The sequence below is a fragment of the Sminthopsis crassicaudata genome, chromosome 1, assembly GCF_048593235.1.
Source record: "Sminthopsis crassicaudata isolate SCR6 chromosome 1, ASM4859323v1, whole genome shotgun sequence".
Classification (NCBI taxonomy): Eukaryota; Metazoa; Chordata; class Mammalia; order Dasyuromorphia; family Dasyuridae; genus Sminthopsis; species Sminthopsis crassicaudata.
Window position 1 is genome coordinate 149040372 of NC_133617.1, and position 22396 is coordinate 149062767.

General features: G+C 37.0%; 1 long non-coding RNA gene across 1 annotated transcript; it reads right to left on the bottom strand.

Moving 5' to 3' along the window:
* On the bottom strand, positions 1-21350 carry LOC141543855 (uncharacterized). The gene is made up of 3 exons (XR_012482518.1): positions 14124-21350; positions 5397-5536; positions 1-2139 (listed from the first exon to the last, which is right to left on the bottom strand). It is a non-coding gene; the product is annotated as an uncharacterized LOC141543855 (long non-coding RNA).
* Between the last annotated feature and the right edge of the window lie 1046 nt (positions 21351-22396).

The window sequence follows — 22396 nt, forward strand, 5'->3', positions numbered from 1 at the left end:
GCTCATCATCTTGTGACAAACTAATGAGTTTCATTTTATTTACATGGGATATTATCAGTCAATCACTTGTTGCCAGTATCATGTTTGAAGGTCTTCTAGATAGATATAACCTGGCAGAACCTGCATGTTTCTAACATTAGACCTAGAGTTATCATCATGGTAAGGTAGCAGTGTAAGATAATAATGGTCAAATGAACTAAATTTATATTTTTCCCTGTGGTTATATAGGACTCATCAGCTTGAGCAATCCTGTTTCATTCATTTATCATTTTATTGAGAAGGAGAAGGAGAAATAGAGCAAAGTGCAGTTGATTTTGAGGCAGAAGACCTGGATTCAAAAGCTGGATCTGCTACTTACTCCTTGAATGACTTTGATCAGAGTCATTAACTTGTCTGGATTTTGTTTTTATTACTTGCAAAATAAATATATTAAATTACATCAGTGGTTCTCAAACTTTTTGTTCTCAAAAACGCTTCCACTCTTAAAAATTATTGAGCATCCTCCCAAAAAGCATTTGTTTATGTGGGCAATAAATTTTATGTTTACATACACAAGTATAGAAACATGTTATACACATGTATATATGCAAACAGGCATTTATATATACATATATACAAGGCATTTATATGTGTATGTACTTATATTCTTGCATATACACATGTGTATACCTATTGTATATGTATACATTTATGTGTATGTATATATACATATACATATGTGTGCATGAATATATTTTGATATTTGCCATATTACAAAAGAAACTTTTGAAATCCATATCCCAAAGTCTACTGGGGTAGGACTCTCCCTTTGTTGATGAAGATGGGTTGTAAGATTGCAAAAATAGTTTTGACCTCATGGACTCCCTTGAAAGGGTCTCAGGGAACTTTAGGCATTTCTGGACGACACTTTGAGAACCCCTGGATCAGGTGATCCTAATTTTTTTCCTAGCTCTAAATTTTGTAGCCCACATAATCCATGCTAATGCTTAATTGTGACATCTGGGCTTGCCCACTTAAACATTTTAATATCCCCATAAAAATCCCTCATACCACTTTCAGATTATGAAAATAATCATCATAAAATATGCTTGTAGAATGAGTAAATATAATAGGTTAGAGTAAAATGTGACTTGAGTCCTTGGAGTTCCCTAGGAAGAGGGGTGACACACCTGCTGAGTGACATAAAAGTCTTCAGAAGGGCAACACCTGGTGACCTGAGCTGTGAACAGGAGGAAACCAGAGAGGGAGAGGAAGCTAGAAGGAAAGAGGACACAAAAAACATTTTTTATAAGGAAATTAGAATATTCAAATGGAAAAACTCAGTTAAGCATTGAGTTGGATTGTATGGACCACGAGTTTTAAAGCTGGAAGAAAACCTTGGAATTATCTAATCTAGTAGTGCACAAAGTGTTTAGCATCCCTGAGACCCATTTAAAGCCTGCTATTCTATTTGGTCCTCAAGAGAAGGGAGGGAGATAGTGGAGGGAAAAAATGAGCATTTATATAGTATATAATTATATATATATATATATATATATATATATATATGTATATATATATATATATATATATATATACACACATTTATATAGTTTATATAGTGCCAGGCACTGTGCTAATCATTTTATTTATCTCATTTGATTCCCACAATAATCCTGGTGGTTATTATTATCTCCATTTTACAGTGGAGGAAACTGAGGCAAACAGAGATTAAGAGATTTACTCAGGATCGCATATTTAGCTAGTAAGTATTTGAGGTTGGATTTGAATTCAAGACTTCCTGACTAGCTTTCTATCCACTGCCTCAAAAGCAGCATCAGGACTATGAGAGTGGAAGATGGTAAAATTTTCAGAACCGTCCAAAAGTGAAGTGGACAGCCTCAGTCCACAGTAAGCTGTCTCCCAACCTCTGTCCAAGTAGAGCTTGGATGACCACTTTCCAGTACATTACACAGGGAGATTCTGGTGCTGAAGATCTTTTCCAACTGTCAAAATCGTGGATTCTCTGATACTTAGTTGGGATTTCACATGCATAGAAAGGAACAAGGATCTTGAAGAGTTGATTGTTCATGAAACTTTTTTTTTTCTCAGTCTTTCATTAAAGCCACTTGTTTTTCATAGCATGAACTCTGTGCTCAGCTGATGAGATAAAACAGATAGGGATCACTTAGTCTTGACCTTGGCAGGACTAGTTACCACAAAACTTTACTGCTGAAAATTTCAGCAGAATAGAATCCCACCCCATCTTCCCTCTGAGAGGCCATGGGGGCATCATGGAGCCAGGAAGACCAAAGTTCAAATTCCATTTCAAAGACGATGTGATTGTGTAAGATTGGACAACCCATCCTTCCTGAACCACACTTTACCAGTTTGTAAAATGGGAGGGATAAATATAGGATCTAAATTACCAGGTTGTTCCAAGGACACAATGAATACAATGCTTCAAAAATCTTAAAGTTCATATAAGTGAAAGTTATTGATGTTGTGTTATGGCCAATAGAAATTCCCAATACAGGGTATTTATTTCTGTTGTTTCTGTTTGTCTGCTGCTGTGAATTTGTCCTTCCTTGACCATATCTTTAGAGTCTGTAGCATGTAGAAAAGCAATGTATATTGCTTACTCTACTACTATTTGTTTCCTTATGGAATGGCCTCTACTATTTTAAAATTTCTTATTCAGACTTTTATTATTCACAATGATTGGCACAAATGCCCCCAAAACATGTAATTGTGTTTACTTTTTGACTGGTTTTGCTAATTGCTTACAGGAGACCTGCTATGGAGGCAATGAGATATAGGAGAAAGAGACTGACTCAGGAGCCAGAAGATCTGGATTTGAGTCCCACCTATGATGCTTAACTCTATGACCCTGGAAAAGTTGTTTCTCTTCCCTCTGACTCAGTTTTCTCCTGGGTACAATGAGAAAGCTGTGTTTGATAGCTTCTGAGTTCCCTTTCAGCTCCAAGGCTGTGAGTCAAAGTGAAACATAAGAGGTGAAAGAAAAGCCCTCTTTATGAAAATCTCACAGAAAAAAAAAAAAGAAAGAAATGAGTAAGCAAACAAAACTGTTATAATAGATTTAATAACATTTAACAAATGGAAGGCCAAACTTCACCCTTCAAAGAGAAAGCAGCAATTCTAAAAATTTTCCAATCCATTTAAAGCAAGTGTTTGGGACAGAGATTTGCCCTTGGTGAGGGGAATTGGGGTTCAAAAGACAAGTTCAAAAAACTTAGCTGTTTAATCTGTTTCAAAAGAGCATGGTTCCTGGGGGCAGATGGACTTCATCTGCATGGAAAATAAGTCACAGATAACTACATATAGTTACTAATTATAGAAATATTTTTAAAAATATTGTACCAGTAAAATTGCAGGTTTAATCCCAATTACTAGCTTTAAGTCCTTAATGTGAGTTTCTTTTGTTGCTTCTTTCTCCTGAAAATAAAGTACAGGGGGAAAAATATAATTTATTAAGTTTCTAACTTCTATGTTTTTATATATAGGAGAGAAATATAGAATGTATTTAGGAAACACATTTATTAGGAAATGATTTGGAGAGGAATTGTCATTCCTGTCCTACTCCAGTTCTTTGAACTTGTCTTTTAATTTCTTTGTAAGCTAAAATTCAATTAAATCCAATAAACATTTATTAAGTACCCATGGTGTTCCAGGCACCATGCTAAGTATTGGGTATATGAAAAGAGGCCAAAGGCAGCCCTGCCCTCAAGCATCTTACAATTTAATGAGGAAGAAGGCATGCAAACAAACATATACAAAACAAGCTAAATTCAGGATAAATAGGAAATAATTAATAGAGGGAAAGCTAAAGGAGGGAGGGAAGGCTTCCTATGGACAGTGGAATTATAGTTGGGACTTAAATGAAGCCAGGGAGGTCAACAAAGTGGAGGAGGGAGTGTTTTGGAATCTGGGGACAGTCAGAGAAAATGCCCATAGGTATAAGATAGAGAATCTTATTCATAAAACAATCAGGATGCTAGTGTCACTGAACTGGGGAGTATTTGTTGGGGAATGAAGTATAAGAAGACTGGAAGAGTGGGAGGTAACTGTGCTGTGAAGGGTTTTGAATGTCAGAGTATCTTGTATTTGATCCTGTAGGACATCACTGTGTTTATTGAGTAGGGGGGTCAGGAGTGATGTGATCAGACCTGCATTTTAGGAAAATCACTTTAGCAGTTGAATTGGCAGTGGACTGGAATGGGGAGAGGCAGATCCACCAACAGGCTATTTCAGCAATACAGGCTCCACTGAAAATTACTTATTTCTTTAGAGCTAGGAGGGATCTCAGGGGGACAGCTAGTCTAACTCATTTTATAGACAAGGCACCTGGAATCTAGAGGGACAAAATAATTTATCCAAGGCTTTCAGTAGCAAGGAGGAAAGCTGAGATTTGAACCTAGGGGTCCTGACTCCAAATTCAAGACTCATAGGACATCATTCTTCCTATTTATGCTGACAATTAGTCATGTGTTTGTATAGAACCAACAGCACAAACATGGAATTGGACACAAATCATAATTAATTAAAATGATATGAATGAAAGGCCCCATGTAACACAGGCTGCAGTTATTTCTAATCACAGCTGGCTAGATGACTCATTTTTATTATTTGGGTTTTGAAATGCCCAGATCGGCTAATAGCTGTTTTTACCTGCTACATTAGTTCTAACACGCTGATCTCACAGTTAGAACTGCTGTAATTGAAAACCACCAGTGAGAAAACAGAAAGTGAATAATAGTTGGCTCTCAGCAAGTGGCAGACCTTCTAAAAGCTACATTAGGTCACTACATTTCTACTTTGTGTTTGGGTCCCAGTCTATCTATTTTCTACATAATAATCCTTTGAAACTGTAATAATGCGAAGGTGAGAAGCACCAGAAAATGAAAGGTACAAGAAAAAAAAAAGTCCAGTAGGAGAAGACCACCTGCAGCTAATAAAAAAAAGAACTTGCCTTGGAGGCTTCCATGGGAAAGGCTAAATCAGAGAATTGTATACAAGAGGGCATTAGGTTCTTGACTATTACTGGGTCTGTACCAGTTTCCATCTGACTCAGCAAGCACTTACTAAGAGTCCAGTTGATGTCACACACTATGCTAGGCTCTGAAGATGAAAAAAGAAAGAAAGGGAGAAATCGAGGAAAGGAGAAAGGAAGAGAAAGGCAAGGCAAGGCAAGGCAAGGAAAACAGAAGGAAGAAAAAAAGAAAATGAAGGAAAAGGAAGGAAAGGGAGGGAAGGAGGAAGGAAGGGAAGGAGGGAAGAAAAAAACAAGTGGAAATTGAATGGTTGCATAAGTTCTGGTATTTGAATGTAATGGAATACTATTGTTTCTATAAAAAACGATGAGCTGGCTGATTTCAGAAAAGCCTGGAGAGACTTACGTGAACTGATGTTGAGTGAAGTGAGCAGGACCCGGAAATCATTGTACACAGTAATATTGTGTGATGATCAATTATGACAGACTTAACTCTTCTCAGCAATACAGTGATCCAAAACAATTCCAAAGAGTTCATGATGCCATCTGTATCCAAAGAAAGAACTATGGGGACTGAATGTAGATTGAAACATAATGTTTTCACTTTTTTTCTCTTTCTCATAGTTTTTCCTTTTTGTTCTGATTTTTCTTTCACAACATTACTAATATGGAAATGTTTAACACGATTGTACAAGTATAATCTATATCAGATTGTTTGTTGTCTTAGAAAGGGGGGAAGGAAGAGAGGAAAGAAAAAAATTGGAATTTGAAATCATACAAAAATGAAAGTTAAACAAATAAGAAAGAAAAGAGGAAGAGAGGGAGGGAAAGAAGGAAGGAAAGGAAGGAAGGAAGGAAGGAAGGAAGGAAGGAAGGAAGGAAGGAAGGAAGGAAGGAAGGAAGGAAGGAAGGAAGGAAGGAAGGAAGGAAGGAAGGAAGGAAGGAGGGAGGGAGGGAGGGAGGGAGGGAGGGAAGGAAGGAAGGAAGGAAGGAAGGGAAGGGAAGGGAAGAGAAGTGAAGGAAGGAAGGAAGGAGGGAAGGAAGGAAGGAAGGAAGGAAGGAAGGAAGGAAGGAAGGAAGGAAGGAAGGAAGGAAGGAAGGAAGGAAGGAAGGAAGGAAGGAAGGAAGGAAGGAAAAAAAAAAAGGAAAGGAAGTTTAAGGAGCTCTCACCCTACCAAAGGGGCTTTATCAAAATCCTTAAGGTTTTCTATGTTCTGTGTTAGCCAACAAAAATGAAGGATATTATGAATATAATAATGTTTTCTACCTCACAGGGTTATTATGAGGATCAAATAAGATAATATATGTAAAATACTTTGAAAATCTTAAAACCGTTCCGGCCAAGATGGCGGCGTGGAGGCAGACAGCTGCTTGAGCTCCTCGTTTTCTCTCAGAACTTGCTTCATGACAAGCCTCTGACTTAATGCTTGACCCAGAAAGAAATCCACAGGTTATCACCAAGAGAAGACATCCTTGAGGGTCGCCAGAAAAGGTCTGTGTTTGTTCGGGGGAGGGTCAATCAGACTGGGCGCAGACTGAGGGCAGACAGCCAGGGTGAGACAGGCAGCTCGCACAGCTCAGACCGGAGGGGGAGGGGTGTGATCTCTGCCGTTTCTGTGAAAGGGCTTTTGCCCCAGTGTGGATGCTCCGTCTTGGCAGCAAGCCAGGAGCGGTGGAGAGGGTGTAAACACCGGAGGTGAAGATTAAAACCCCGGAAAGCCAGCATCTCTCAGAACCCAGCCACCCCCAACCCCCACCTGGACTGACTCGATGCGTTCTCAGAGCCTCAGAGCGCAGACTCAGTACAGTCATTGCTGTTCTGTTAGTGGCTCTCTGCTGCCCTACCCCCAGTCTGTAGAGGAAGCCCATTAATAACATCCAGCCCTATCCCCCACAAAACAGACCAATTGTTTCTCTTGTCAGTTTGTTTTCTTTGATTCCTACTCTGACAAAATGAACAAAAAATTCAAAAGGGCTCTAACCATTGACAACTTCTGTGTGGAGAGGGAGAAGACTTCAAATGCTGAGGAGACTAGGAACAGAATGTCCCCAGATGTATCCCCTGGGAGGGATATAAACTGCTCCTCAATACAAAAGAACCTCATAGAGGAAATCAAAAAGGCTCTCACAAGAGAGCTGGAAGAGAAATGGGAAAAGGAAAGGGAAGCTTGGCAAGAGAGCCTGGAGAAGTCATCCCATGCATTCAAAGACAGAATGGATAAAGAAATCAAATCATTGAGAAACAAGATTAGTGAGCTGGAAAAGGTAAACAACTCCAAGGAAAACAGGATTAGTGAGCTGGAAAAGGTAAACAACTCCAAGGAAAACAGGATTAGAGAGCTGGAAAAAGAAATCAGCTCTCTAAAAAATAAAATGGATAAAATGGAAAAAAATTCCATAGAAGATAAAAACTCAATTGGACAATTACAAAGAGATATAAAATAAGTGAGTGAAGAAAATACATCATTGAAAATTAGACTGGAACAAGTAGAAATGAATGACTCAAGGAGAAACCAAGAGGGAGTCAAGCAAAACCAGAGAAATGAAACAATTGAAAAGACTGTCAAGTACCTTACCAGAAAGACAACAGACCTGGAAAACAGATCCAGGAGAGACAATTTGAGAATAATCGGACTCCCTGAAAAATGGGAGGAAAAAAAGAGCTTGGACACCATTTTCGAGGAAATTATCAAAGAGAACTGCCCAGACGTTTTGGAAACAGAGGGTAAAATAGACATTGAGAAAATTCATCGATCACCTACTGAAAGGGACCCTAAAATCAAAACGCCAAGAAATATAGTGGCCAAGTTCAAGAACCATCAGACAAAGGAAAAGATATTGGAAGCTGCTAGAAAAAAACAATTCAGATAAGGAGGATCCACAATAAGGATAACACAGGATCTAGCAGCGTCCACATTAAAAGAACGCAGGGCCTGGAACATGATATTCCGAAAGGCTAAGGAACTTGGTATGCAGCCAAGAATAACTTACCCAGCAAGAATGAGCATCGTTTTCCAGGGAAGAAGATGGACATTTAACGAAATAAATGAATTCCATCTATTTTTGATGAAAAAACCAGACCTACATAAAAGGTTTGATCTTCAAATACAGAACTCAAGAGACTTCTAAAAAAGGTAAAAAGAAATCTTGAGAACTATACTTCTGTCAAAAAAATATGTAAAGAACATATGTACAATTTGTCTTAGAAACTAGAGGTGGAAAGGAGATTATATCATAAAAAAGTATAAAGTGGTGGTACTACATCTCATGAAGAGGCAAAGGTAACCTATTATATCTGAGAGAAAGAAAGGAGGGAGATGAACATAGTGTGTATCAATAGACATATTCGATTTATGGTGAAACTTCTTCCACTTCATTGAAAAGTGAAAGGGAAGGAGTAAGCTAAGGGGAAGGGAATACAGTAATTTAGAGGAAAAGGGGTAAAATAAGGGGAGGATCTTTAAGGTGGGGGAGGGATCCTAAAAAGGGAGGGCTGTGAAAAGCAAGTGGTGTTTACCAGTTGAATACTGGATAGGAGGGTAAAAGGGAAGGAAAGGGGAAAAGCATAAGCAGGGGTTAATAGGATGGCAAGCAATATAGAATTAGTCCTTCTAACCATAAATGTGAATGGGACAAACTGCCTCATAAAGAGGAAGCAGTTAGCAGACTGGATTAAAAGTCAGAATCTTACTATATGTTGTTTACAGGAAACACACCTGAAACAGGATGAGACATTCAAACTAAAAGTAAAAGGGTGGAGCAAAATCTATTATGCTTCAGGCAAAACCAAAAATGCAGGAGTAGCCATCCTCATCTCAGATCAAGCAAAAACAAAAATTGATCTAATTAAAAGAGATAAGGAAGGGCATTATATCCTGCTAAAGGGAAGCATCAATAGTGAAGCAGTATCAATATTAAACATGTATGCACCAAGTGGTGCAGCATCTAAATTCTTAAAAGAGAAATTAAGAGAGCTGCAAGAGGAAATAGATAGCAAAACTATAATAGCGGGAGATCTCAACCTTGCACTATCAGAATTAGATAAATCAAACCACAAAATAAATAAGAAAGAAGTCAAAGAGGTAAATAGAATACTAGAAAAGTTATATCTTTGGCGAAAGCTAAATGGAGACAGAAAGGAATATACTTTCTTCTCAGCAGTTCATGGAACCTATACAAAAATTGATCATATACTAGGGCATAAAAACCTCAAAATCAAATGCAGTAAGGCAGAAATAGTAAATGCATCCTTTTCAGACCATAATGCAATCAAAATAACATTTAATAAAAAGCCAGGGGAAAATAGACCAAAAAATAATTGGAAACTAAATAATCTTATACTAAAGAATGATTGGGTAAAACAGCAAATCATAGACATAATTAATAACTTCACCCAAGAAAATGACAATAATGAGACATCATACCAAAATGTGTGGGATACAGCCAAAGCAGTAATTAGGGGAAGTTTTATATCTCTACAGGCCTACTTGCATAAAATAGAGAAAGAGAGGGCCAACAAATTGGGTTTACAACTAAAATTGCTAGAAAAGGAACAAATTAAAAACCCCCAGACAAACACAAAACTTGAAATTCAAAAAATAAAAGGTGAGATTAATAAAATTGAAAGTAAAAAAACTATTGAATTAATTAATAAAACTAAGAGTTGGTTTTATGAAAAAACCAACAAAATAGACAAACCCTTAGTAAACCTGATTAAAAAAAGGAAAGAGAAAAAGCAAATTGATAGTCTTGAAAATGAAAAGGGTGAACTCACCACTAATGAAGAGGAAATTAGAACAATAGTTAGGAGCTACTTTGCTCAACTTTATGCCGATAAATTCAGTAACTTAAATGAAATGGAAGAATACCTTCAAAAATATAGCTTGCCCAGATTAACAGAGGAAGAAGTAAGTAGTCTAAATAGTCCCATCTCAGAAAAAGAAATAGACCAAGCTATTAACCAACTTCCTAAGAAAAAGTCCCCAGGACCAGATGGATTTACAGGTGAATTCTACCAAACATTTAAAGAACAACTAACTCCAATGCTATGTAAACTATTTGAAAAAATAGGGATTGAAGGAGTCCTACCAAATTCCTTCTATGACACAGACATGGTACTGATACCTAAAACCAGGTAGATCGAAAACTGAGAAAGAAAACTATAGACCAATTTCCTTAATGAATATTGATGCTAAAATATTAAATAAGATATTAGCAAATAGACTTCAGAAAATCATCCCCAGGATAATACACTATGACCAAGTGGGATTTATACCAGGAATGCAGGGCTGGTTTAATATTAGGAAAACTATTAGTATAATTGACCATATTAATAATCAAATTAATAAAAACCATATGATCATCTCAATAGATGCAGAAAAAGCATTTGATAAAATCCAACATCCATTCCTACTAAAAACGCTTGAGAATATAGGAATAAATGGACTATTCCTTAAAATAATAAGGAGCATATATTTAAAACCTTCAGTAAACATCATATGTAATGGTGATAAACTAGAACCTTTCCCTGTAAGATCAGGAGTGAAACAAGGTTACCCACTATCACCATTACTATTCAATATAGTACTAGAAACTCTAGCCTTGGCAATAAGAGCCGAGAAAGAGATCCAAGGAATTAGAGTAGGAAATGAAGAAATCAAATTGTCACTTTTCGCAGATGACATGATGGTATACTTAGAGAACCCCAAAGACTCTGCTAAAAAGCTATTAGAAATAATTCAGAATTTTAGCAAAGTCGCAGGATACAAAATAAATCCACATAAATCCTCAGGATTTTTATACATTACCAACACAATCCAACAGCAAGAGATACAAAGAGAAATTCCATTCAAAATAACAGTCGATAGTATCAAATATTTGGGAATATATCTACCAAAGGAGAGTCAGGAATTATATGAGCAAAATTACAAAACACTTGCCACAAAAATAAAGTCAGATTTAAATAATTGGAAAGACATTCAATGTTCTTGGATAGGCCGAGCGAATATAATAAAGATGACAATACTCCCCAAACTAATCTATTTATTTAGTGCTATACCAATCAGACTCCCAAGAAACTATTTTAATGACCTAGAAAAAATAACAACAAAATTCATATGGAAGAATAAAAGGTCGAGAATTGCAAGGGAGCTAATGAAAAAAAAGTCAGAGGAAGGTGGTCTAAGTGTACCTGATTTAAAGCTATATTATAAAGCAACAGTCACCAAAACCATTTGGTATTGGCTAAGAAATAGACTAGTTGATCAGTGGCATAGGTTAGGTTCACAGGGCAAGATAGTGAATAAAAATAGCAATCTAATCTTTGACAAACCCAAAGATCCCAAATTTTGGGATAAGAATTCATTATTTGACAAAAACTGCTGGGAAAACTGGAAATTAGTATGGCAGAAACTAGGCATGGACCCACATTTAACACCACATACTAAGATTAGATCAAAATGGGTCCAAGATTTAGGCATAAAGAACGAAATCATAAATAAATTGGAGGAACATGGGATGGTTTACCTCTCAGACTTGTGGAGGAGGAAGGAGTTTGTGTCCAAGGGAGAACTAGAGACCATTATTGATCACAAAATAGAACATTTTGATTACACCAAATTAAAAAAGTTTCTGCACAAACAAAACTAATGCAAACAAGATTAGAAGGGAAGTAACAAATTGGGAAAACATTTTTACAGCTAAAGGTTCTGATAAAGGCCTCATCTCCAAAATATACAGAGAATTGACTTTAATTTATAAGAAATCAAGCCATTCTCCAATTGATAAATGGTCAAAGGATATGAACAGACAATTTTCAGATGATGAAATTAAAACTATTTCCACTCATATGAAAGAGTGTTCCAAATCACTATTGATCAGAGAAATGCAAATTAAGACAACTGTGAGGTATCATTACACACCTGTCAGATTGGCTAAGATGACAGGAACAAATAATGATGAATGTTGGAGGGGCTGTGGGAACACTGGGACACTGATGCATTGTTGGTGGAGTTGTGAAAGAATCCAACCATTCTGGAGAGCAATCTGGAATTATGCCCAAAAAGTTATCAAAATGTGCATACCCTTTGACCCAGCCATACTACTACTGGGCTTATACCCCAAGGAACTACTAGAGAAGGGAAAGGGTCCTGTATGTGCCAAAATGTTTGTGGCAGCCCTTTTCATAGTGGCTAGAAGCTAGAAGATGAATGGATGTCCATCAATTGGAGAATGGTTGGGTAAACTATGGTATATGAATGTTATGGAATATTATTGTTCTATAAGAAATGACCAACAGGAGAAATACAGAGAGGCTTGGAGAGACTTACATCAACTGATGCTGAGTGAAACGAGCAGAACCAGAAGATCATTATACACTTCAACAATGATACTGTACGAGGATGTATGCTGATGGAAGTGGATTTCTTCAACATAGAGAAGAGCTAATCCAATTCCAATTGATTAATGATGGACAGAACCAGCTACATCCAGAAAAGGAACACTGGGAAATGAATGTAAACTGTTATTTTTACCTTCTGAATCCAATTCTTCCTGTGCAACAAAAAATTCGGTTCTACACACATATATTGTATCTAAATTATACTGTAATATATTTAACATATATAAGACTGCTTGCCATCTGGGGGAGGGGGTTGGGGGAGGAAGGGAAAAATCTGAATAGAAGTAAGTGCAAGGGATAATGTTGTAAAAAATTACCCATGCATATGTACTGTCAAAAAATGTTATAATTATAAAATAAAATAAAAAATTAAAAAAAAAAAGAAAAGAAAATCTTAAAACCCTATATAAATATAAGCCATCTCTATATTATATTCACTGTATTCTTGCCACCATTCTTAATACCACTCCAAGGCAAACTGGGACTCTCTTGCTAGCTCTCCTTGCTTGAAGTGAGCTTTTGCCTTACTTTGATCTAAACCAAGTCTCCATGACACTTCCTAGACATCTCCACATCTTATCACTATGAATATAGCTTCTTTCTTTTCTAGGTGCCCTAAAAGTTATCTTTCTCCTGATGCGGTCATAGCCCCGCCCCCTTTAAGATTCCTTGTCTGATTTACCTTTGGGACTGATCTTTGATTTACAAGATCTGGTCAAAACCCCAAGGGGAGAGATCAGTATCTGAGCCAGTTTGGGCCTGTACCTAACCCCCAACTATCTGTTCAGGTTTCCCCAAAACAGTTTCTTCCTTATCTGAAAAGCCCGCCAAAAAATCTGGCCTTCCAGAAATCAACCTGAGCTCCCCCCATATGGCTTCTTCAAGCAGATAAAAAGAGCAAAGCTAGAATCATCTTTGGTCAGAGAGTTGAAAGATGCCAGCCAAGTTGCTTTGCATCAGAGATCCTCTGTCCCCATCGTTGCTGTCGGTGTGTATCTTCCTCTATCTAATGCCTTTTACTAACCAGACCTTAACTTTGCTTCCAAACCTGGCAATAAACATCTTTTACCCATCTAGGTTTTCGGCCTATAAATTCATTTACAGGGGACTCTTGTTGCCACTAGACCTGATTTAACTTTGTATCCTTGCACTGAATCCTAAGAGGTTGCAGGGGAGCTCCATATGACTCCCTGTACCCCAAATCCTGCCACTAGACCTCACTTAATCCTATTGAGGCATATACCTCATTATTAGGTATTTACCTCATCATGTTACCTCATCACTCCACTAGAATATTAGCTACTTGAAAACAGGGACTGCCTTCCTTCTTTGTATTTGTACCCCAAAGCACTTAGCAAGCACTAGGCATATAATATAATATCATCTATCTAATCTATTATGCTATTATTTATTTTTTGATATTATTATGACTATAAATAATTATTATTATTTTAGACTCTGTAAGTCTTTATCCCAATTCAGTACTGGAAAATCAGGTTCTCTGAAGGCTGACTAGCTACAATCTCCCTCTTGGATCCTAAGAGTACTCTTCAGGAGTAGGAGAATTCTTTTAGTTCTAACAGCTTGAACTCCCATTCTAGCTTATTCCTCCACTCTCTATATTATCACCAGTATAAGTATCCCAGTATCATTAAACCCATCTAACATCAATTAGCTTTTACAAAGGAATATTTACTAAAAGAATATAACAAGAATAAAAGTACAAACACATACCCTCCAGGACTGGGGTACATTTTTCCCTTTACTTCCTTGGTCCCTAGGGAGAGTACACATAGTTAAGTACTTAATAAATGTTTATTGAATTGAGAGTGGGTTCAGACTTAAAGTAGCTTGTCCAAAGTATTTACCCCACTAAATTTACTCTTAAATAAAATACAGCTGATGAATTGAGTTGTTTTCTTTCTTGAAAGATAGGACATCTCTGCTATGTGCAGAAGTCTTTCTTCAGAGTTTCATGAATATACCAGGATTACCTGCTGGTAAATTTGGATTAGACTACAGTTCCAGGACTTCTTGGGCTCACTCTTTTTTGATCTTTCAAAATTCATAAGATCTTAGCCTTCTCTAATAATCCTTCACCTAAGAACAGGAAAATAATTGACTCAACTGAGATAAAAATCAGCCACACTGTGTGTATTGGTATGTATTTAAGACTGGAAAAGGAGATTGGGCTGCTTCCATAGTTCCTCTCCCCCCACCTGGAAGTACTATAGTCCTTGCCTTCATCATCAAATAGTAAAAAGAGAGCCCCCAGCAGGTCTTTTGTAAGCACACTCACAATTCCCATATGCATAGTCAGTTCCTGATCAGAGACAAAGAACATGAAAGACTTCATCACCAAGAAGTAAGCCAACAGGAAACAATCATTGTCTAGATAGAATCCAATGCCTACTCTCAAATGGAGAGCAGAGTTCTTCATTATGCATGACCAAAAACAGGTTTTCCAACTATACTCAGAAGACTTGGCAGTAAATAGCCAGAGCTCTCTATACATGCTCCCTGCACTGGGCTTTTATTGACCAGTCATTTTGAACCTTTCTGCATCACAGAGACAAGCAGCAAAAATCAGGGATCAAATCCAAATCCAGAGGGTGATCATTTCTATTATATATATGGAGAATACAATGGAATTGTGAGTACACCTGACACTGTGAAAGAATGATTATTCTTCAAAACACTTCCATCCTTAAGTATACCCAAAACCAGGTTCCAATCCCATGTTTCAGATTGTTGGTTAAATATGGTTCTCATAGAAACTTAGATTGGAAAGTTCTGAAAAAGAAGGCACTTGGCAAAGTGGATCCTCACTAGGGAGTTGCTAAGAGCTACCTTTGTTTAATGTGTACATTGACTGTGTGCTCACTCAAATTGGATCTGTGTCCTGGGGACAAGACTGAGTTTTCTGCCACAGGAGAGGGAAAAAAAGAAGTTAAAAATGTAGAAACTGTTGAGTAGGATTCTGTTCTGTGACTGGGGAAGCCTAGCTGCCAGATGCCAAGGCTTCCACCATCTCCATAATGAAATAAGAAAGCTTGTTGATTTCTATTTCTGCCATGTGTCTGAGGGACTTAGGACAGAATAGGAAAGGAAACCACTAAGAAAAAGGCATTCAAAAGGACCTCATCACCACTGTCACCCACTTGTAAAAGGAAAGTAACATGGGTTCTCCAAGGCCATGCCAGCCCAGCAAAATCTCAAAAAACTCAATGAGAATGTTGGCCACCAAGTGGAAGATGTTCACATTCCACTTAGTGCTCAATTCAAAGAATTCCCAGAGAACCACAGACTCTCACTATCCAAAGGGACCTTAAGAGGCACATCTGGTCCAACCTGTCTCTAAAAGGAATCCCCATTATAATTTCTCCTCAAATGGTCATACAGTCTCTACTTGGAAATTTACTATGAGGAGAGATCTACCCCAGTTTTGTATTTTCCACTTACTGTTCCTAACTCTGCTCTCTGAGGACAAATGTAATCTTGCATATGACAGTTCAAGTATCTAAAGTCAGCTATGGTTGTCTCCCAAGTCTCAGCTCCAGCCTAAAAAACAAGGCATGGCACCCCTTAGAATTCCCATTTTCACAAAAGTTCAAGGTCTGTCTCTAATTCTATTGAGCTGAATAAACACCAGACAACCTAGGAGAAAGGAAATCTTGTTTTCTCAAGCAAAATTTCCCCTTGTGAATATTTAAAAGTAAAAGTAAAAGTAAGTAGATAGAGAGCTTGGCTAGAATCAGAAAGACAACTTCCTGAATTCAAATCTGGCTTCAAGACAGTTACTATCTGTGTGATCCTGGACAAGTCACTTAACCCTGTTTGCTTCCGTTTCCTCCTCGGTAAAATAAACTGGAGAAGGAAATGGAAAATCACTCTAGTATCTTTGCCAAGTAAACCCCCAAATGGGGTCATAAAGAATTGGACATGATTAAAATGACAACAAATGTAAGATCCCTGTTACCTTTTTTGGGAGAGGCAATAGGAACCTGAATAAGAATATACTGACAAATCATGAAATAACTTTGACAGCTAATATATACATTTTCTTAAAGAAGAACTAAACATCCCTCTTCCTTCAACTGACTGGTATGGGGAACTCCCAGTGAGGAAAGTCTCTTTACTAATGAAGGTTGGTACTATTTCTACAATTTAGAAAGACTATTAGAGATTGACTTTCTGAGTCATTGTCAGTATGTCTTAGTGTATTTGAACCCATCATCCCAATTCCCAGAACAGACTTCTATCCATTATGCTATTCTTTCTCCCCACATTTTCAACCACATTAATGATTTCAGTACCCCAGGGTATAATTCAGCTGGACTTGATGCTATTTATTGACAGTGCTCTCTTATCATCTCTTCACTATCCTGTGCTTCACCTTCCTATTAACTATTTTCTTCTTAAGATTCATTCTATCCAATCTGAGGAATGTATTCCTACATATAGAAAACTTAAAATAAGAATTGAATTTTACCTTCTCTTTCTGGTCCACCATTCTTATCCTCTATGCCATGAATACTAGGTCTGTCCTTAGATTACTAGGCTTGAAATGTGTCAATTTTGACTCCTTTCTCTTCCCCAATGCCAAATTCATCTCTTAAATATCATATCTCTCAAATTTGTCTCCTTGTTTATATTCCTATTGCTATTAGTCTAGATCAGGCTTCTACTAATAAACTCCTATTTCTCTGCTTTAAAATCTCCTCTAAACTATCTAAAGAACTAATCTTCTTTCTGCCCATCTCTGATTGTTCCACTTTTTGATATGAACAAAGTAACAATCCAAAGCTGCAGAATGAGGCAAGGGGGAGAGAGAGTTCAATTCAAAATAAGATCAGAAAATGCCATGGAAAGTGTCACCAAGTGCTGGCTGATGAAAGTTTGTGTCTTTGTTGCCAACTGAGAACACTCACATTATCCCTTCAATTTCATTCAATTTTGTTGCCATGGTCCTATGCATGAGGACTTTGGCAAAAAGCATGATGTAAATCATTAAGGGATGTCCCATAGAAATTCACAGAATCAGGAGAGGCATAGGATAAAATTGGGGTAGTTCAATTTCACTAGAATTTAAGAATGAGAAAAAATAATTGGATTGAGATAAGACTGCAAGGGTAGATTGAGAACAAGTTTGTGGGCAGCACTGAATGCCAGGTTAAATTTTATCCTGAAAGTAAAACTGGGGCACTGAATCTTTTTGAGCCAGAAAGTGATATTAGGAATGATTTTGAGAGCTGTAAGAAAGGATGTGAGGGGGGAAATATAATAAAGACAATTATTAAGCTGTTATAGTCAAGAAAGAAGGTAATGAGGGTCTAAATTAGGAATGTGGCAATGTGGGGGCAAGAGGAAGTGGATGCATGAAATATCACAAAGATATAAATGTTCAATAAATGTTCATTGAATTGAACTAAGAATTTATTTTGGTTATCTGAGCATTGCATGCTTGCTACAGCAGTTCGACAGCGGTAAAAGCAATGATATAAAGGCAGGTAAAATAGCAACATTGAAATTAATCAGGGATAAAAGCATCTTCCTGGGCACTTTCTCCAGGTCCCATCCAGTCCAGGGAACAGAGGATATTGGCCAAATAAATAGGAGTCAATATGGACAGGTTCCCAAAATGTGCACTTTATTGCCATCTACTGTCAACATTGGGATACACAAGCAATTTTTGTCTCAGAGCTAAACATAACTAGCTGACTTTAAAAGACTAATTTCTTTAGACTTTTTAAACTGTCCCGTGTGTGTCCTAACCCTCTGATAGACATATCAAGAAAATAGGTACTTAAAGATCTCAAAATGCATCATATGCATAGGCAATTAGGTTAAACTTATATTTTGAGGCAGATAATTGGCATGAAGTTAGGAAAACCTGAAATCAAGTCACTCAAACACTTAGTAGCTGTGTAACCCTGGGCAACTCTCTTAACCTTGTCTGCCTGTTTCTTCAACTGTAAAATGAGCTGGAAAAAGAAATGGCAAACTGCTCCATATCTTTACCAAGAAAACCCCACATGGGGTCACAAAGAGTCAAACATGCCTGAAAAATGACTGAATAACATACTATATTGTTCCTTCTCAGAAGGTTCTATATATATATATATATAAACAATTGTGAGATGGGAATTGCTTCATATAGAATGTTGACTATACTTAACAAAGGCATAGTCATAGAAAAATATGGATTATATATAGTAAACTTCTCTACCACTGCTGTGAATGGGACAAAATTAAGACTTGAACCCTACCCATGCCATTGAAAACCCTCTACACATCTGCCCTCATTGTGTCTATCCAAACTTACCTCCTTCTATTCCTCAATGGGAGCTTCTTGTTTAAGCCAGGCTGCTTGCCTCCTGTCCCTTCAACACTTCATAATGTATGTGACTGTGCTCTATATTTGCTGCTGCTGGGATTATGTCTATAGGCAAGCATGATGGTCCAAAGCCTCTCTGACCAGTGGTTCTCTGTATGCCCTACATAAAAATTACTGTTCTTGATCTTTGCATTCCTCATCCCCCATCTCTGCCTCCCTCACCTTTCCCTCAAAGAATCCTTACCTTCCTTCAAGGTTCAGCTAAGGGGCCACCTGCCCCAGATGTTAGTATTTTGTCCCTGTCCTACAGTAGTTAGTATTTTCTTTTTTCTAGTGGTTCAGTGATTAGAGCACAGGGCTTAGTGAGGAAGAACTGAGTTCAAATCTAGATTCAGACACTAGCTGTGTAACTGTGGGCAAATTGTTTAACCTGTGTTCTTTGGTTTCCTCATTTGTAAAATGAGGATAATAATAGCACCTATCTTGCAAGATTATTGTGAGGATCAAATGAAATAATTGTAAAGAGCCTGGTATATAATAGATTCCATATATCTATATATATAAATAATGTCTATAGCTATGATAATGATGTTTTATGACATCTTTGTTAGCAAAATGTTAAGGTCCTTGTAGGCAGGGACCATTATGGGGAGGTATGCCCAACAACTATCATAATACCTCGCAAATGTTTTTGTCTTGTTGTTTTGGAGGCTATAATTATTTGTGATTTCATCAATGTAGGAGAACTCCTAACATGAAAATTCCCTTTGCTGATGCAGATTAGCAACTCATCTTTAATTCAATCTCTGAGAACTGCCTGGGGAGGTTTCATGATCACACAGCTAGCATGCCTGTGGGGGCAGGTTTTGAATTCACATCTCTCTGGTCCCTCTCCATTATACTTTACTACTTCTTGTCTTGCAATTAATATGTACACAGGGCTTGGCCTTTGCTTTATAGCTACATTTATAGCTTTTAGAAGATGCTACTCTATATTCTGGCCTTGACAATTACCTTTGCTCAAGGGGAAAAAAAAGTTACCCTGAGATTGCTCCTAGCCAAATGTGCTATCTTTACTCCTTCCTCTTGTAGTCTATATTAATGCCAGATGGTCTTGTGATGTGTTTCTGTAACAGGAAATCGAGAATCCAGTGTGGCTCATTGAAAGCTGTCATTCTACTTGAGAACCACAAAAGTATGTACTATGAAAAAAGCAACAAAAGGAAGCACTGTTCTCTCTTCTTATAGATTGGCAGTGATGGGCAGCATTTATCCCAGGCACATACATCTGAGCATGGAATGACCTCACACCTACCCTGCATAAGCTCACAATGTTAAGGGGATGAATTATTAAGTGGCTCAAACTTGAACTGGCTAGGTTGGAGTAAAACATTAGGATCCCTGATCCTGGAGAATCAGCCTTTTGGGCTGGTTCAGTTCTCCAACCTGGAGGGGTTATTGTTTGTTTATCTTGTTTCAAAAAATCTGTACCTCACAAGGACAGCTGGCCTTGTTTTTAATTTGCTTAAGGAAGATGCTATTCTGAGTATGCTGGCACCAAGCTAGTGATATCAGTAGTCTACTATTCAGTAACATAGTAGTTTTTATATCACAGTTTCTAAAACTAGATAGAGATTTTGAACTGTAAGTTACCAAATTAGTTTAAAGAGTCAAGCTTATATTAAATTGTTATAAGCATTTTCTTCCCTCCCAAAACATAAATATCTATTACATCAGGAATAGTAATAAATCATATTTGCAACAAGTTAATTGGTTATTGTTGATTTTCCTTATAAGCAACCAAAATGCTGTCTCAAAGGGCATGTTTTCACATTTAATGTTCATGTAGGCACTAGCTTATGGTTAGGCATTTGTTAAAAGCTTCATACAGGTTCAGATCTATGTGATTCAAATAATGAGATAATGCCAGAATTCAGCATCTTGCAAAGGAATTATATGTGACTTTCAAATAAGTTTCATAATAAATGATGGGAATATTTCTCATGTATTTTTGAAAAATGAGTGCTGAATGAAGCAATACAATAAATTTGTAGGGACTAAGCATGAAAGCAATATAGGAAGAATAATGGATCTAGTAGAGGGAAATAGTATGCTTTGTAAGAAAACAAAGGAAAATAACTTTACTTTAGAAATACGTGATGACACGTTAGCACCCTGGATACCTTAGAATCAGCCGGAGTCAGAATAAGCAAAATCATTGGTCTTTATTCTTGGTCTTTAGGGGTAGAAGTGAAGGGAATGGACACATAATCTCTGCAACCTTCTTCTTCCTTGTCTAACGCCAAAATGACTCTGGCTTGTCTAACGCCAAAATGACTCTGGCTTGTCTAACTCCACTCCCTAATCCTTCCCACAATTCTCTGTAAACACCAAAAGATTGAATCAGCACAGAATAGTGGGAAGGGCCATTTTCCAAGCATATGCTAATAAAGTGTTGTTCAATTGGTAGTTAGCCTTAAGTGCTTGGTTGTCTGACCTCAGTGCATCAACTCAAGAGTTTCATCCCATTTCAGAAATACACTTAGGAAATCTCAGGCAAATGAAAATACTACATAAAATCATAGATTAAAAAAAATTATTTTCATTTTCTATATCAATTTATATTCAAGTCTTTTGGTCATTAAATTCAATTATGGAAAATAAATTTTATTTGTCTATCATATAAAAATTATTGCACCAAGACTATATATATAACAGCAAAAAAAGAAATGGTACCTTCTCTTAAACAACTTATACTCTATTAGAAAATGTACACAGATAAATGAATACAAAGTATAGGAAAATAAATTTTCAAGAGGAAGAACTATGCTTTGAAGGGAACTAGAAATTCTTAGTGTCAGAGGTAGAGAGAAAATGCAGACTAGACATAAAGAGCAGCAAGTACAAATGCATAGGGATAACAGGTGGAGTATCATGAATAAAGCCAGGTGAAGAAAGCAGAACCAAAAAAACCCAATAAAGACAGTGAACACTGCAATGTAAGCTGATTAACAGTTAACAGAAATTGAATTGTGATTACAATATAATGAATAATCTTGATCCTGGAAAAATGATCAAGAAGTGAAGTGTCAAAATCATGGTAGTATTCATAGCTGGAAGTAGTTGGATTTCCTTGAAAGTATATGGGGGAATAATTTTATTTTTTCTTTTTTTTAATCGCTTTTTATTTAGAAGATATATGTATGGATAATTTTTCAGCATTGACAGTTGCAAAACTTTTTGTTCCAACTTTTCCCCTCCTTCCTTCCACCCCACCTCCCCCAGATGGCAGGTTGACCAATATATGTTAAATATGTTAAAGTATAAGTTAAATACAGTATATGTATATATGTCCATAGTTATTTTGCTGTACAAAAAGAATCAGACTTTGAAATAGTGTACAATTAGCCTGTGAAGAAAATAAAAAATGCAGTTGGACAAAAATAGAGGGATTGGGAATTCTATGTAGTGGACTATGAACCATTCATAGTCATCTCCCAGAGTTTGGTACAGTTGGTTCAATTCATGACTGCTCTATTGGAACTGATTTGGTTCATCTCATTGTTGAAGATGTCCATCAGGATTGATCATCATATAGTATCGTTACTGAAGTATATAATGATCTTCTGGTCCTGCTCATTTTACTCAGCATGAGTTCATGTAAGTCTCT